We start from the raw sequence: 18,707 nt of genomic DNA on the forward strand, positions 1-18,707 counted from the left end.
ATTTGTCCCCGATCAGTGGCGGAACTTTAAAATCAGGTTTCTCCGCAAACATTCTTTTCAGGGCCCCTTATGCCTATAGAACAATTCAATTCTTTCATGTTTCTTTCCAACATAGACGTTCGAAATCAGGCAGTAACACAATGTAAACAAAAGCAATGATGCACCCAAGATTTTTCTTTGGGGTCCGAAGATTTTTTCGGAATAGCCTACAAAATGCAAATAATTTTGTGTATTTGCCCCCTGAAATTGTGCTAATTGGGGAATCCAGACTCTCAGACTACCTGTTCAGTGTTTCGTCCACACATATTTTAGGGGGCCACTCCCCCGGGAGGAGATCAAAATAATACGTCTATAATATAATAATAAATAAAAGAGTACCAGCAGTGGCCCTCTGAATACTAAGTGTGACCCCCGGAAGATTTTTTCTGAATGGAAAACTGCACCTATTAGGGATGCGCACGATGCAAGATTTGTGGCTGTCTCGTCTCGAAAATGTGCTGTAAAAGTGATGGCTCGACTCGAAAAATGTATATTTCTCTATTGGAAGAGCCGTGTCTCGACTCGAATTTTGTCTGGAAAATCCTGTCTCGACTCGTCTCGTGCACATCCGTAGCACCTATGTCGGTACATCCCTGAACACAAGTAACTAATAATCAAAACTCTACTTTGCATTAGAATTACTACTAATTTAAAATATAGCTCCATCTAAATTTATTAGCAGAAAATGGATTAATAATTATTGTGGAGTGGAGTGGATTTTATTTTAGCGTCCCGTTCAGCAGCGAGGCTATATGACACGTAGACCTACTGATTAACGTGGAATCCGAACCACATGAGCTCCCGCCGGGAATCGAACCCGGGTCTCCCACGCCAATGGCGCGTACGCTAATAATTATTGTTATCTGTCATAATAAAACGAGCATCTGTATACGCTGCTGTGATTGAAAGTGAGAGTACTGAAAATAATACTTGTCATCCAAATGACCTTTCGTCGCTTTCGATTTTATCCTTTCAAGTTATATACTTATATGCCACGTGAAAACTAATTGTATTCAAACATATTTTGAAATACATGAAATTTAATTCAGACCCGTAACCGAAATGACCGTATCGTTCCATTTTATTCAAAATTAAATTACTGTAATCAGGTAAAATAAATTTACAGAGTCAAAAGAATGTCGACCTGCAAATTCTTTCGTTAACAGTGACTGATATTGACAACTCCCCACCTCAATATTTGTATGATTTTGTCCAGCACTCGAAAGAAACTTTTTCGATTCCCGGCGGGAGCTCATGTGGTTCGGATTCCACGTTAATCAGTAGGTCCACGTCTCATATAGCCTCGCTGCTGAAAGGGACGCTAAACTAAAATCAACTCAACTCGAAAGAAACTTTTTAGAGCCTTCGGTTGCCTCTTATCTTCTTTCACGTTTTGTAGCTTTCTTTTCCGATAAAATGCTCACTTGGTTTTATATCGTTGGTCAGTATTATTACATGAAAAACAAAGTACTATTAAAAAGTGAAAGCACACATCATTATAAATTATTTGGTCTAGGAATTAATTCGTGCGGGTGGACAAGAGATGGCGTAACGAACGGAGCGTCCCACAGTTCCGTGTATCCACACATGTGTTGCAAACCCCTGTCATCGCGTATCGTTCGTAGTATAGGGCAGTGGATTAAAGCGTCAACAACACCAGTTTGTAGTTAAGTGAACATGGCGCAATTTGTGCCTGATAAAGTGTTTTTGCGGGGTGTCCTGGTGCATTACTTTAACATGCAGAAAAGTGCGACTGAAAGTCATCGTATTTTGGTGGAAGTGTATGGTGACCATGCTCTAGCTGAGCGAACGTGTCAGAAGTGGTTTGCACGGTTTAGAAGTGGTGATTTCGGCTTGGCAGACCAAGAGCGAGCTGGACAGCCAAAAAAATTTCAAGACGAAGAATTGACAGCATTGCTCGAGCAGGATTCGTGTCAAACGCAGGAACAACTTGCAGCAGCATTAGGCGTTGATCAAACAACAGTCTCCAAACGCTTGAAAGCCATGGGAATGATTCAAAAGATGTCACATTGGGTTCCACATGAATTGAAAGACAGAGACGTTGAAAGACGAAAAACCATTTGCGAATTGCTGCTTCAACGACAGAGCGGAAAGGGGTTTCTGCATCGAATTATTACGGGTGATGAGAAGTGGATCCATTACGAGAACCCTAAACGAAAAAAGGCCTGGGTGAAACCAGGTGAACCAGGTCCATCACAACCAAAACGAGATATTCACTGTGCAAAGGTTATGCTGTGCATATGGTGGGATATGAAAGGTGTGGTGTACTATGAGCTGCTGCAACCGGATGAAACTATGAATGGAGAACGTTATCGACGACAATTAATGCGTTTGAAGCAAGCTCTGGCCAGAACACGACCAGAATGGGAGAACAGACATGATAAACTTATTGTTCAACATGATAACGCTCGCCCACATGTCGCAAAACCGGTCAAAACCTATTTAGAAAATGTCGGATGGGAAGTTTTACCCCACCCGCCGTATTCACCACACATTGCTCCTTCGGACTACTACTTGTTCGATTGCATGAACAACGATTTGATTGGACAGCGGTTTACTTCTTCAGAAGATATCGAAACATGGGTCTCTGACTGGATCGCTTCCAAGGATGAGGACTTCTTTCGCCACGGAATCCGTACATTGCCTGACAGATGGGCGAAAGTGGTGGCTAGCGATGGACAATATTTTTCTTAAGGTATTTATGTATTTTGTGTTTGTACTACAGCTTCAATGTGTGCGTACCAACCGCACGAATTAATTCCTAGACCAAATAAAAATATAAAAAAACGAAACGACTTAGGATAGAAATGAAAATGTTGACGAATGACAAATGGACTAATAGATATTAACAAAGTGAGCATTAAGCACTGGACAGCGATTGTGAGTCATTAGGAACTTAAGTTAAAATTTCCGTGAGAAATGATTTTTAAAAAATCCATTGTACCGCCCGTCTTTTCTTAGTATTCGCTCCACTCCCTGGACGAATGGACAAGAAAGCCTACTTGCTTGCATGGGGGCCCGAAGAATGTTTTTAGGTTGGTCATCTCCCTCGTTACTATATTACGTTTGGTATTTTTATTTGTATTAAGAAAATCTTAAGAAATTATACATATACATTATACTTGTCGTAAACCAGGTGGGGCCTGGCCCTTTCGTCCCCTTTTGGGTGCCAATACTTGCTTCAACTTTGATAGTGTGCATTTCATTAACGGTGATCTTTCTCAACCCTTAACTGTTGAGAAAGGAATGAAGAGTCTGTTATATTTGTATTTTTTTGCATATGGTGGGATTGTGGAAAGAATACCAGTCTTTAGCTCTACGGTCATAGTGCTTAATACAACATCTATTGGAAAGCTAAATTTACATTGATTTTATCTCATATTCGTGAAATATCCCTTTTCCCTCTTTAAAAGGTCTATCCTGTGCCATGAAAATTTTCCTCAAACTAGCATCTCTTGTGAGTGTGGCATTGGCATCAATTGATGTACGAATCCATTTCATTTGTAAAGGGGTGTTTTACAGCCAACCAAGCGAAGATTCGACTTTATTGTCCTTTTGATGTATTTTATCTGTATCTCAGTCTGTACAATATTTATTTGAAGCTATATGAGGAAAATTTTTCATCATAACATTTTTAAATAAATATTTACATTTAAAACAAAATTCTTTTTCTAATTTGGCGCCCTGTTCACCTGGCGCCTCTTGCGAACGCGTAGTTCGCAGGATTCAAGATCCGGCCCTGCAGTAACAATGGAATTCGGTATTACCGCCCGACTATAGTTGTTGTGAAAACATTAATCATGATATGACGTAGGATAATGAGTTACATTAAGGCCTAAGATCTAATATCAAAGTTGAAACATCGCAAATAAAACAAAAACATATAATAGCAAAAAGTTTTGAAAATAATTTCAGTTTAAACTAGCTGCGACTACATTTAATTCAAAATTGAACTTCTGGAGCGCAACATATGAGCGTAGCTAAAACAAAAAAATCAATAAGAAGAGTCGGGATTTGAACATAAGTCATACAAGTAGGAGTCCTTTATACTAACCATTCATCTACTATATTTTGTTTACTAAAAGTATTTTCCATGCAGCAAAAATGCCATTTCACACTGAAACATTAACAACATAAGAACAAAGTTTTCAAGAAAATTTGCCAAAGCTTATGTATTAAAAGTGTCCCGGTATTCGCCCAGTGATACTGCAAAATCACTAGTCAGGATGCCTCGTATCGAAATTTGAACCCGAAGACTCCCAATTACAAAGCGTCAACGCTAACCAGTAACCTACGTTCGCTTAGTAAATGTCATGAAATTACTTTTTTGTAATTATTTTCGGAAAATGTTTATTATTTTCATGAAGCAAAGAGTGCATCTTCTACTTGGGTTGAGAACTATATACTATACTTCTAAGAGTAAACTAATAGTTGATGTTCATTATTTCCGTCGATTTTCTACGTCTACTAAGTTATTTCAATTTTTTTAAGTTTTCCCTTCCGGTTGACAATGATTAGAAATGAAGGCTCCTCTTCTTATACAATTCTTGATCATTGTAACATTTTTAGTCTAAATTCTGATTTATTGAAAATATTTAAATTAGTTAGAATGAAGAGGATAATACTAAGAAACATGATTAGAAAAAAAGAAACATTGTGGATTAACGAATTGATAGAAGCTTTTTCAAGCTCTTTCAGAACATAAAAATACTGTATGGTATGGGATGATCATGGAAAAAATAAAAATAGCCATCGAGGACACACTAACCAACCACTGTACGCAGATAAGTCAAGGTTCGTTAACTTGAAAATGAAATGAAATGAAATCTTTGAGTTTCACGTCCCACGATTATGCCGGTTAGGCTAAAGGAGACGGTGATTATGAGTAATGAATGAAATGGTGGAATGAAGAAAGTGGGAAGAAACGGGAGAACCCCGAGAAAACCCACGCATACGGTGTTTGTCCACCACAAAGTTCACTTGGCGGGGGCTGGGATCGAACCCGTGACCCCAAGCACCAGAGGTGAACGCTCTACCACTGATTCGTTAACTTGGTAGACGTATATGAAGAAATCACTAACAGAAAATAGCTGATAGCTTTACGCCTAACCATCTCAGCGACCTCGAAACTATGAACTCTACATGAACATCGGTTGTCGTTTTCGATCATTTCATATGTTACTCCCTTCCAAGGTCGCAAGGTGTCTTGCCCCTTATCCCAATGCATGAAAAGCAAATGATATTTTCGCAAACAGACAGGGGCAGGGAAGGAGTAACACAACGCACACAACTCGCTGTATAGCTTTAGGGCAAATACCTAAAGACACAAGCAATAGGCCACTTGACCAAGAGAAATGTTGCCAAACATAAGACAAGGTAAGCCCACGCTCAGCATGTTCGACACAAAATCACTGACCCTTCGAACAGGATAACATTGTCGCACCCTCAGAGTCAGGTTTTAATTGCATTTGTGTTGAAGTACGTTATCTTTGGTTTTTAAACATTTGATGAATTTCTTACACACTGTTGTGTATGATATTTTCTATGTGGAATATTATTGTATATTTTCTACTGTACACGTTGTGTAAATAGACCTCATCTGTATTTCTTACATTGACTTTGAAAACTTTAGCAATGCCCTCATGCGCTGTGTACGGCTTTAAAATGAACACACGAAATAGAAAAGTTGGTGAAGAGAATGTTAAATTCCGTTCATTTCCAAAGCAGGGAGATATACAGCAATTGTAAAGCAAGAGGGGTGTAATTTTGTCATCTGTGGTTGGACCCAAAAAGCCGTAGATCCACGCTGCTTATGCCCTTAGCAGAGCTGAACTGATTTTGAGTTTAACGTCCCGTTCAGCAGCGAGGCTATATGAGACGTAGATCTACTGATTAACGTGGAATCCGAATTACATGAGCTCCCACCGGGAATCAAACCTGGGTCTCCCACGCCAAACGCGCGTACGCTAAGCTTGTGCCCTTAGTTTTATGAATTTTTCCAAATGAATGAATATCTACATATTTTAACACAGTATATGAGTTCTTTGCTATACTGCTTGTGTAATAATATTTTTGTCATTAATTTGCTTATTATGTATCTTTCTATATAAAATAACAAGTTCTGGCTGGCTGATTGATCAACGCTAGGCTAAACCGCTTAATCTAAAAACTTGAAGTTTAGAAAGGGCATTTGATTTGTAATGTATGGTCCCACTAAAAAAAGAATATTTGGAAATTTAAAGGGAAAAGGGAGAAAGAGGAGGGGCAATTATCTTAAAATGCCCATACCTTGGAATCTTTGAGTGTTAACGACATGAAATTTGGTATATGGTAAAAAATTTGGATATGTATGTAAGCGTTTTTATGATATTTGCCCTAGAAAGGAAGAAAATAGGGTAAAGTTACAATTGTTATAATTGGGTGGTCATAACTCGAAAATCGTTAGGTTGATTTTGAGTTTAACGTCCCATTCAGCAGCGAAGCTATATAAAACGTGAACCTACTGATTAACGCGGAATTCGAAATACATGAGCTCCCACCGGGAATGAAAATTGGTGTTTAGGTTTTGCAAGTAAAACAATTAAAGACATGTTTCTGCGTTTTTTCATTTTTCCTTAGAAAAAAGGTTTAAATTGTAATTGGTAAAATAGAATGGCCATATTCCAAAATCCCTTAAGAGTAGAAACATCTTGATTAAAGATGTATTTCAGTTTTTTGATATTACGGTTAGAAGAAAAACAGCAGGAAGACAAAGTTGGGGGTTGAAATTGTTAGAATACGATATGCCATATCTCGGAACCACTTAAGATCAGAGATCTTAGGGATATGAGAAGTGAGAGGCCGGAGAAAGAGCAAATGCAAGCGTCTGGGGGCGGACTCCTCGCCTAGCCGAAAGCAAGTTATGCAATTAAAAAAATTGCATCAGTTAAACTTTACACGGCGGTTTCTGGGTGTTGGTTTTTGAAGCTCCAAGTTAATCACATAACTTCAATTTACATGTGTTTATTTTCTAAAATTCAGCAGTTGTTTATAAGTGGGTATTTTGGTCTCAAATTTTACATTTAAATTCATATGTTTTTTCGTTATTTATATCTGTTCACCTCTGGTACTTGGGGTCCCGGGTTCGATCCCAGCCCCCGCCAAGTGAACTTTGTGGTGGACAAACACCGTGTGCGTGGGTTTTCTCGGGGTTCTCCCGTTTCCTCCCACTTTCTTCATTCCACCATTTCATTCATTACTCATAATCACCGTCTCCTTTAGCCTAACCGGCATAATCGTGGGACGTAAAACTCAAAGATTTCATTTCATTTCATTTCGTTATTTATATCTGGTATCAACTTTATTTTCTTTATCAGAAAGATAGAAGATAATTTATTAGAATATTTTCATAGTTGAGGCTTTTGTTATACAGTAATGTCAATCTTAAGCACTCTCCTTTAATATGTCACATTAGGGTGGGCCAAAATATAAAACGAACAGTAGGCGATTGTCCACAAGGTTTATTTTATTCTTTGTGATGTATACAATAACCAACAAAATTTCAGTACAATTAAGTCATATTTACAGGTCGCTTCATTTTTACCTTTTTTAGTTATTGTAGGATTAAAAGTGGATCTGAAAAGGCATGGCAACGCATTCGGTCACGCTGTCCCGCGTGCCTATTTTTGCCATTTGTAATATTTTGGGAAGTAGGAGATGCCACGTATATTTTTTTTAAGTGAGGCTAACGGCGTCCCTCCATTCTCCCTCAGTTTTACCCCTGATTTGTTGCCAAAACTTTTAGAAAAATGTCACTATTTGTATCCTCAATTTAAAAAACGCTTTCTTCAGTGGAGTGGAAACATTTTTAAAATAGTTTTCGACCAATCGAAGAATAAACTGTTTCTGTTCCTGGTCCTTTGTCAAGGCTTCATTATACATTTGGATGAGACTGATACCTTTTTCAGCTACATTATTCACCACGGCCATTTATTTTGATAATTCACAAAATTCTTGAAAAAAAATATCTCGCCAGCGTTGTAGTGTTTGTTTGAGAAAAGATTGAGACTTCTCTTTGCCTTTTTTTCATTAGGACATCAAATATTGAGTATTCTTGCTGTTACTAGATCCTCCAAATTAAGTTCTTCGGGTTTCTTTGTCAATTTAAGTCGTAGTGGAATGTTTGGTAATGCTGGCCGCTGCAGGCTTTGGACCATCTTTTCCTTTGTTTCTTCTGATACTCTCTCATTAAAAAAATGATAATCCTGGTGAAAGTTCAGACAAAAACTAGAGATATCTTGAAAATGCTGCACATGCACTACTAGAAATGCTGTCCTCTGGGTAAGTTTTCAAAACTGACATAAAGTTAGTCATTGAGAGGGGTTTGGTTGACAAGGGGAGCTTCATTCCACTTTTTTCACATGAACAAGGCTGACAAACAGCGCTAAACAGTGAATTTTACTTTCGCGCAGTCATCCTAAATTGAGAGTTTAAAAAAATTCAATGCTTAAATGCCTTTCTCCATCCATATAGCGTGATGTTTTGGGTCTTGAGCTCGAAATAACTGATTGTCGTTGCATCCACCAAGAAATATGAGAAATAAACGCAAAAGTTCCTTATAATCATCTCTAGGCTTCTTGACTTAAGGGGCACTTGGCAAATATTTTAACATCTGATATGTTTGTGCATCAATGGATTTCGTGCATAGCATCTGTGCATCACTGGACTCTCAAATAGGTCGTCAGTTGTCTTTGTAAATCATCCTGATTTACTGATGACCACTGTTTATGAAATTGTTTGAACGATGAAGTTGATAGACCTTCTGCCGGACTAAACAAACATTTGAAGATACTAGAGAGGGGCTGTGGTGTGTCAGTGGTAGAGCGTTCACTTCTGGTGTATGGGGTCCCGGGTTAAAATTCTGCTCCCGCCAAGTGAACTTTGTGGTGGACAAACGCCGTGTGCGTTGATTTCCTCGGGGTTCTCCCGTTTCCTCCTACTTTCTTCATTCCACCATTTCATTCATTTCTCAACATCACCATCTCCTTTAGCCTAGCCGGCATAATCGTGGGACGTAAAACTCAAAAATTTCATTTTATTTTTTAAGACACTAGAGAGGACTACCTCCATAACATGATGACACCATCTAATGATCACAATGAAAGCTACGAACTTATCCGGCTATCCGGCTATTAGCACAGCAACTGTGTTAAATTACATTGTAGTCTTGACGCCTATAATATAGTATACATGAATGTAATACCCATTAGGAACCTAATATTTTTCTAGTGCAGCATATATTTACCTTAAATTTACGAATGAACGAGTATATACGGAGAAGGGTATACGCTATATTTTTCAAAACGGTCCAGCGTATACCTCAGAAAACTTCTAGCGTTAGTTCATTGGTAATACTACATAAACAAAAGGATTTAAAATGGAGCGACCTGTAAATATTAAGCAACAGAGCTGAAATTAAGCAAGTAAATAGGTTATGGCTAGAGGAAAAAATAAGCCTTGTGGACTATTGTTTTGAAGAAGTTGAATTTTTTCATTTGATTTTGGACCACCCTAATGTTACATGTTTCGTTTTAAAAAATAATCCTATTCTTTCTAAAATTATTTATGTAGATCAAGCAAGGAACAGAAAGAAGTAAAATTCTTCCTTATCCGTTTGTATTTCAGCTGCTATTTGTTCCTTTCGTTTTGTAGAAAAATCAAAGTACAGAATTGTGCAGGAAAATTGCTTTTGAGAAATGAATTAAATGAAGATTGTTTAGAAAATTGAAAGGGAATCACTTGCGGTATCGGCATTTGTGATACTGCAACAATTGCGGTACTTCGAGTATTGACTTTTGTGGTATTGGGACATTTGCGGTACTATTTGAAATAACTGCTTATTCTCTTTGCTAAGAGAAAATATTTACGAGTGTTCAGTTACAGGATAATCACGCAGTATCAACTGCTACACAACGACCAAATTTTATAACATTTGTGTAGCTAGCACTTCGTTTTAGGGGAAAATAACATGACTGTTTTAGGGGACTCGGGTTTTTGCATACTAAAAGCAGACTAAAAATCTTCTTTCAGAATATGAAACCATTATTAACTCACATACATACATACAAACTTTTCTCAGAACACTAAGAACATGTAAACTCAAATATAAGGATCAATTATACAGAAAAGTGAAAAGAAAAACATTTACTAGGATACATGGTAGACACATCTGAATGATGTAAACAAATGCTTGTTTGTGATTGGCCAAAACTGGAAAATGTAAACAAATTCTTATCTCTCATTGGTCAAACGCCTGTCCATAATATTTAAAGGAAACTTCTAGAAATGTTTATATTTTTTTTCTTTCATAGCTTTTATTAACACTTTTCCAACAACTACAGATAATTATGATGGATAGATTGAGACAACTTACAATCACAATAATAAAAACAATAAACAACGTAGCCTCTCTTCTGGAAGAAACAATAATTACTCCAACTTTTGAATGTGTACCGCTTTCCTCAAGAATTTCTTGACATCTTTTGAGGATACATAATCAGTTAATGTTTTTTTCTATTCTTCCGTCCAATTCTATGTACGCTTTTTGTCTACGTTTCCCTTCCATGTTTAAAGGTCTTCTTTGATACAGCTAGCTGCTGTACACAGCCTCATTTTTTAGATACTTCTAAACAACACACTTAGGAGTTGATTTACTTATTAATGATTTGATTCTGTAATTCCACCTTCAACAGCATTATTCGTTCTGTGCTCTTGATTCGAGTAGCTTCACATGAATATGTCAATACCAGTATTATTTAACCGGCATTATTTCTTAATCACTGTTCTGCAAGATAATCTAAAAACCTAAAGTATTTCGTGATGTGATGCATCTTCGATAATGGAAAGCCACCCAATATCAATATCATCTACAGGGAGAAATGGTAGGGTAAAACAAATTCTGAGGCGGAGCCTCACCTCTAGAACTGATTTATAGTTGAGTCTTAATTCCTGAACCTTCCTCCACAAGCACTGATTAAAATGGAACTTACACCAACTAATGTGCGTTTCCTGGAACAGTGTTCTTCAAGATGTTATTGCTTTTTGCTCGAAACGTAATTTGCTTATTAGGTTAAGGAATTTAGATAATGTTGTTAAGAATAAAGAATTTGAAAAATATAAAAGAGAAAATTATTATACACATCAAAATTTAATGAGTCGTACAAATTTTAAATCTGAACTAAATAAAATTTTCACAACAAATTATAGATCGTGGATTGATTTTACACAAAAAAGAATGGTTAATATAACTAATGGTATTCATCAACAAGATGCTATTACGTTAAACCAGCTCGAGTCAGTGAAAAGCGATATTAACAACCAATTAGAAAGTGATAGAAACAAATTTGAAGATGTATTAAAATCATTACAAGACACACATATAAAGAAAGATGATATTGAGGTTTTAAAAGGTGAATATATGGAAGAATTTAAAAAGACCAATAATAATTATACTCTTCTATTTAAAGCAAAAGTTCCTGTTTTAGAATTCAATTAATATAAGAGAGAAATATCATCCCTGTTAAATACACTTACAACAAAAAGAGATTTCCAAATGATGAAGGAAACTTTTAATCTAATTATGCAAAAAGAAACTATAAATTTATTATGTCGATTGAGAACTAGAAATGTTCCAAATCCAATCTGCAGAATATTTAATTTATCTAATGATTATGAATTTCTCTACAATGGAAAAATAATGCATATGGAATTAAGTTTGGATAGATACTTTTTAGATATATTTTTGAACAATACTTTAGTGGTAAATTTTCCTTTAAACATTAAAAAGGGTGATACAATTATGTTTCAAGCACAAAATAATTCAGTTATGGTAGAAGGAAAGTCATTGCAAGTTATTATGTATATAGAAAGAGAACCTTAATAATTTTCTTTTAATAAATAATGATGTATTGTGTTAAGTGTAAGAAATCAACAGGTGCAATGAAAGGTACCATCAGAGTAGAACAGACAAAGAATGGAAGATATGTTAAGAAAGGTATATGTGTTGTATGTGGTACTAATAAATCCCAATTCATTAAAAAGCCCGATTGACTAGAAGAAGGTGAAGGTATTAGAGAAGATATTATAGAAGAAATTTATAAACCATCTAGAAAAAATTATCCTAGGTTAAGTGTTATTGTTAAAGTTATAGATGATTTATGGTAAGCAGATCTTGTGGAAATGGATAGTGGTGTGTTAAAAGGTGTTTCAAAATTAAATAAAGGCTATAAGTATCTGCTAACAATTATAGATGTGTTCTCAAAATATGCGTTTGCTGTTCCTGTTAAAGATAAGAGTGGTAAGAATGTTACAGACGCATTTGAATCAGTGTTAAAAGTAAGAAAACCTAGTAACTTACAAACTGATCAAGGTAAAGAGTTTTAAAATTTAAGTAGTTGATGGAGGAAAATAGGATTAATCATTATTCAACCGATAGTGATAAAAAAGCTTCTGTTGTTGAAAGATTTAATAGAACACTTAAACAAAATATGTGAAAGAAATTTACTGTTCAAGGTAATTATAAGTGGTTAAAAATATTGCAAGGTTTGGTTTATGAATATAATTACAAAGTACATAGAGTAATTGGTGTGAAACCTGTAGAAGTGAATAATAAATAATGAGCATGTGATATTGAAAAAATTGTATAAGAAAGAATATGAGACTGTTAAGTTAAAGTATAAGATTGGTGATTATGTTCGTATAAGTAAAATTAAAGGTTTGTTTGAAAAAGGTTATACACCAAATTGGTCAGCAGAAGTGTTATTAATGAAGTTATACCATCTAATCCACCAACATATAAAATTAAAGATTTAAACAATGAAGAAGTTAGAGGAAGATTTTAATTATATAATATAATATAATATAATATAATTATTGAAAACTAAATATTAGGATGAGTAATTGGTTGAAAAAATATTGAGAAAGAAAGGTAATAAAGTGTTTGTTAAATGGTTAGGGTTTGATGATTCACATAATAGTTGGATAGATAAAAGTAATGTAATATTATAAATGTTATATTTTATGGTTTAATAATTCACATAATAATTAAATAAATAAAAGTAATATAATATTATAAATGTTATTTTTTGGTTATTTCATAAAAGGTAATAAAGTGTTTGTTAAATAATTAGGGTTTATTAAATGGTTAGGGTTTAATAATTGCATAATAATTAAATAAATAAAAGTAATATAATATTATAAATGTTATTTCATAAAAAATAATAAAGTGTTTGTTAAATAACTAGGATTTATTAAATGGTAAGGGTTTAATAATTTGCATAATAATTAAATAAATAAAAGTAATATAATATTGTAAATATTATCTTTTATAGTTATTTCATTAAAGGTAAATAAGATAAGAAGGTGAATGATAATTATGATGATGAGTGAGTTTATGAAAATGATTCGGTTTTTATCATATTAATAATGACTTTGATGGGGTGATCCCATAAAAGCCCTATACTAACACAACACACTAATATATGTAGACAATGGCAGGAGTGTACAAGTATTAGCAGTTGTGTTAGGTAAAATAAGTATGCTAATGTTGGTATATATAACATGAAAAAAATATTATGAAAATGATCTAAAAAATTTGGTAAATATAAAAAACGATACAGTATTTTTTCATATAAGATGAGTATAAATAATGTTAATTTTACTGGTGAGGAGATGAGGGAGATGTCGATTACAAAACTAAAATTAATATGTAAAGTCAAGAAAAGCCGTACTATAGTTCTTTAAATAAGAGTGAATTAATCAAAAAATCGAACAATATCAAAATGAACCAGATGAATTGAAAGTTATATACACAATGAAAGTTGATGAATTAAAAAACCATTGTAAAAGGAAAGGAATAAAAGGTTATTCTAAATTAAGAAAGGCTGAACTTATTGACCGTATTAAAAATATGAAGATGATCAAAACAGATCACAAATTAGAAACATATTTCCATTTAAACAAGATGTTTTTGAAGAATCGAAACCACAACGAATACCAATTAAAGTAGAAACAAAAGAAACAGCAATACAGAAACGATTACAAACTATCACAATTGAAAACATAGGAGGATATAAAGATCCGGTGAAGTTTTTAAATATAAGTGGGAAAGTAGTTATTAACAAAATCAAGGAAGAATTAAAGCACTACCCATTAAAAGTCAACCTTGTATTCATTTGTGATTATATTAAAGATAAAGAGGTACAACAACGCAATTTTAAAACTATGAATGAAAGAATATTACAATCAACTGACTTAGATGAATATATAACCCATGCTAAACAAAAACTATGTAGAGAGATGGAGGAATTTCAAGGTAGAGGATCAGGATGGACATTACATCAAATTAAACAATTAGAAATCAGACTAAATAAATATGTACCATTACGAGCTTCTTCCTACATTGACCATCCTAAACCAATTAAAGATAAGAAAGCAGTAATCAATATTAAAAATCAAGATAATAAATGTTTCTTATATTCAATTGCAAGTTATGTAAAACCTATTGATAAATGTTCTCAATATCAACGACCTTCACACTATACAGAAATTGTGAATGAGTTACAAGTTAAATATTGTAATGGTATTGAATTTCCTGTACAATTAAAAGATATAGTAAAGTTTGAAAAGAGAAGTAACATATCCATTAACGTGTATAGTTATGATGATGAATATAATATATACCCACTTCAAATCACAAAAAATAAGCAGGACAAACACGTCAATTTATTATATGTAAAAGATGAAAATAATGGTCATTTTTGTTGGATAAAGGATTTATCGAGATTAATAAGAAGTCAAATAACAAAACATAAGGAGAAATTGTACTTTTGTGATAGATGTTTGGTAAGACATTTTAGAAATGAGAAGCAATTACAACAACATGAGCTATATTGTAAGGAGCATGAATCTGTTACAATAGAACTTCCAAAACCATATGACAATCAAATACAGTTCCAAAATTATAATAGATCATTGAGAGTACCATTTGCGATATATGCCGATTTTGATTGTTTGTTATGTAAAATGGAAGTAGAGCAGAATTGTTCTAAAACTGTGGAGTATCAAAAGCATTTACCAATGAGTTTCTGTTATTATATTAAATATTCAAATGGTGTGTATAAAAGTCCTGTTAGTTATATTGATTTAGATGCTGCAAAGGTGTTTGTGAAGAAGTTAAAACAAGAAGCAATAGAAATAAAGAAAATATATAACAAAAAAGTTGAAATGAATGTCCTAACTAAAGATGAGAATGCGATGTATAGTAATTCCAATAATTGTCATATATGTGAGAGAAACTTGAATGATTTACCACCAGCAGTTGAAGAACAAATAAATATGTTAAATAAGAAAATACAATTCGCTAAAGATAATGATAGCATGATTGAAAAGTTAGAAGAATGGAAACATAAATTAGGAAAATGTTTAAAGGATATAAATAAAAATAAAGCAAAAGTAAGAGATCATGATCATTTAACTGGGGAGTTTAGAGGTGCAGCTCACAGTTATTGTAACTTAAGCTATCGAAATCCTAATTTTATTCCAGTATTTATTCAAAACTTAAGTGGTTATGATACTCATCTGTTTCTTAAAGAACTTGCTTATGATAAGAATGAAATAAAACTAATTGCAAATAATAAGGAAAAATATATAACATACTCAAAACATGTGAAGGTTGATAAAAGAATGGAATTAATTTACGATTTCTAGATTCTTTTAGGTTTATGCCAAGGAGTTTAGCGAACTAGCAAAAAACCTTACAAAAGAACAATATAGAGAAACGTCAAAGTACTTCCCTAATGATTTGTTAGATTTAGTAATGAAAAAAGGTGTGTACCCATATGATTATATTGACTCAATTGAAAGATTAGAAGAAACAAAACTACCTTCAAAAGAAATGTTCTTTAATAAACTTACTAAAACCCACATCAGTGATGAAGATTATGAGCATGCTGAAAATGTTTCGAAGTTATTCAATATTAAAAATCTAGGTGAATATACAGAACTTTATAACAAGACAGATGTATTAATATTAGCTGATGTATTTGAAAGTTTTAGAGATGTGTGTTTAAAAGCATATGGTTTAGATCCTGCTTGGTATTTCACTGCTCCTGGTATATCGTGGGATTCAATGTTAAAGATAACTAAGATTAAACTAGAAATGTTAACTGACTATGACAAAATATTAATGATAGAAAAAGGTATAAGAGGTGGAATTTCACAATGTAGTAAGAGATATGTAAAAGCAAATAAGTATATGAAAAATTATAACAAAGACGAACCTTCAAAGTATTTAGCAAATAATTTATATGGTTGGGCTATGAGTCAGTACATGCCTTACAAAGACTTTAAATGGGTTCAACCTTACATAAATATAATGAATATTCCAGATGATTCAGAAACTGGCTACATATTAGAAGTTGATTTAGAATATCCAGAATACTTACATGATAAACATACAGATCTACCATTAGCTCCAGAAAATATGTGTCCACCAGGATCGAAACATTCAAAATTATCAACAACGCTTTACAATAAAGAAAGATATGTTATTCACTACAGAAACTTAAAATTGTATATGTCACTTGGGCAGATATTAAAGAAAATTCAGAGTATTAGAGTTCAAGCAATCAAACTGGTTAAAGGAATATATTGATCTAAATACAAATATGAGAACAAGAGCTAAGAATAAATTTGAGGAAGATTTTTACAAGTTAATGAATAATAGCGTATTTGGTAAAACAATGGAAAACATTGGAAAGAGGCCATCTATTACCTTAGAATGTGATCCAATGAGGGTGGAAAAGTTAATAGCGAAACCGAACTTTGATTACAGAACAATATTTACTGAAGATTTGTGTGCGATACATATGAAAAAAGAAAAATTGACCTTCAACAAACCAATATATGTTGGTATGAGTGTGCTAGATTTGTCAAAACTATTAACGTATGACTTCCATTACAACATTATGAAACCTAAATACGATATCGATATAAACTTATGTTACACGGATACTGATAGTTTTATATATGAAATTAATACAGATGACTTCTACAAAGACTTAAAGGAAATGGTTGATCTATTTGACACAAGTGATTATGTAAAGGATAATCAATATGGAATACTACTAGTAAACAAAAAAGTATTAAGAAAGATGAAGGATGAAAACAAAGGTAAAATAATGACGGAGTTTATTGGGTTAAGATCAAAGATGTATGCCTTTAAAGTTAAGAATGAAGAGGAGAAAAAAGCAAAAGGAATAACAAAATGTGTAGTAGCAAAAGAGTTACAATTTGATGATTATAAGCAAACCCTATTCAATGATGTGAAAACATACAAAAATTTAAATCTAGTTCGGAGTTGTAAGCATGATGTATATACCATAGCTGTAAATAAGTTAGCATTAGATTCAAATGATGATAAAAGATATATACTAGAGGGTGTTGTAAGTACATTAGCTTGGGGGCATTATAAGATATAGTTAAAAAGTATTTATGTGTAGTTTAGTTTTAAGTCATATTTAATTAAATTTTATGTATAGTTTTGTTTTAGGTAAAATTTAATTAACTTTTATGTGTGGTGTAGTTGATAGGTGTTAGTGAGTAATTATGTATAGTTTAGTTTTAGGTAGAATTTAATTAACTTTTATGTGTGGTGTAGTTGATAGGTGTTAGTGAGTAATTATATATAGTTTAGTTTTAGGTAGAATTTAATTAACTTTTATGTGTGGTGTAATTGATAGGTGTTAGTGAGTAATTATGTATAGTTTAGTTTTAGGTAGAATTTAATTAACTTTTATGTGTGGTGTAGTTGATAGGTGTTAGTGAGTAATTATGTATAGTTTAGTTTTAAGTAAAATTTATATTTTTAAGTCATAAAAGTTGTTTTTGTAATTTTATCCTTAGACATAGACAACCAGTAACGCGTTAGAAAAAATTATAAGAAAATAGAAACCATTTACCGTTTGAATTTTTAAAATCGGTTAATATTTGATGAAGTTCTAGCAAATTCGAAATTTCGGGAATTTTTTACGGGTTTATTTTTGAGTTTTCGGGAAAATGTTATTCTTTAAAAAAGTCTTAAAATTTTATTTAAATTATGGTAATGTTTTTATTTTTTCGATTTGTTAAAATTTTGTAGAGATATTGAAAAAAGGAAATATATCTTGTAGATTATGCAACCACTTACGCATTTTAAAAAATTGGTTATGTTATTAGTATTTATTTACCGTTTGAATTTTTGAAATCGGTTAATGAGGGACCGAGCTATTGAATTTTAACGTTATTTGGGGGTAAGGCTGCCAGTGTTGCCAACTCACTTATAACAATTATCATATTTATTAGTAATGGGGTGAATTAATCCCTATATGTTTTAAAGCGATATCTTGAAAAATTAAAATCCTGGAACGTTCCGAAAAAATATTGAGTTGGCAACACTGACTTTTCTTTTTTGAACATTGATGTTTTAACTAAATTTGCCCGGTTAGGTGACCATATTCAAACAGTTACTCACTTATTCAATATATGGTGTTGCATATCACTGATTGCTGATGGAAAGGAATGAGAGAAAGAGACTCGAGAGATATTTCGTCACGGATTCAATGACGTCATGT

This window comes from Thermobia domestica, chromosome 18 (genome assembly GCF_964235325.1).
Source record: "Thermobia domestica chromosome 18, izTheDome1.hap1.1, whole genome shotgun sequence".
NCBI lineage: Eukaryota > Metazoa > Arthropoda > Insecta > Zygentoma > Lepismatidae > Thermobia > Thermobia domestica.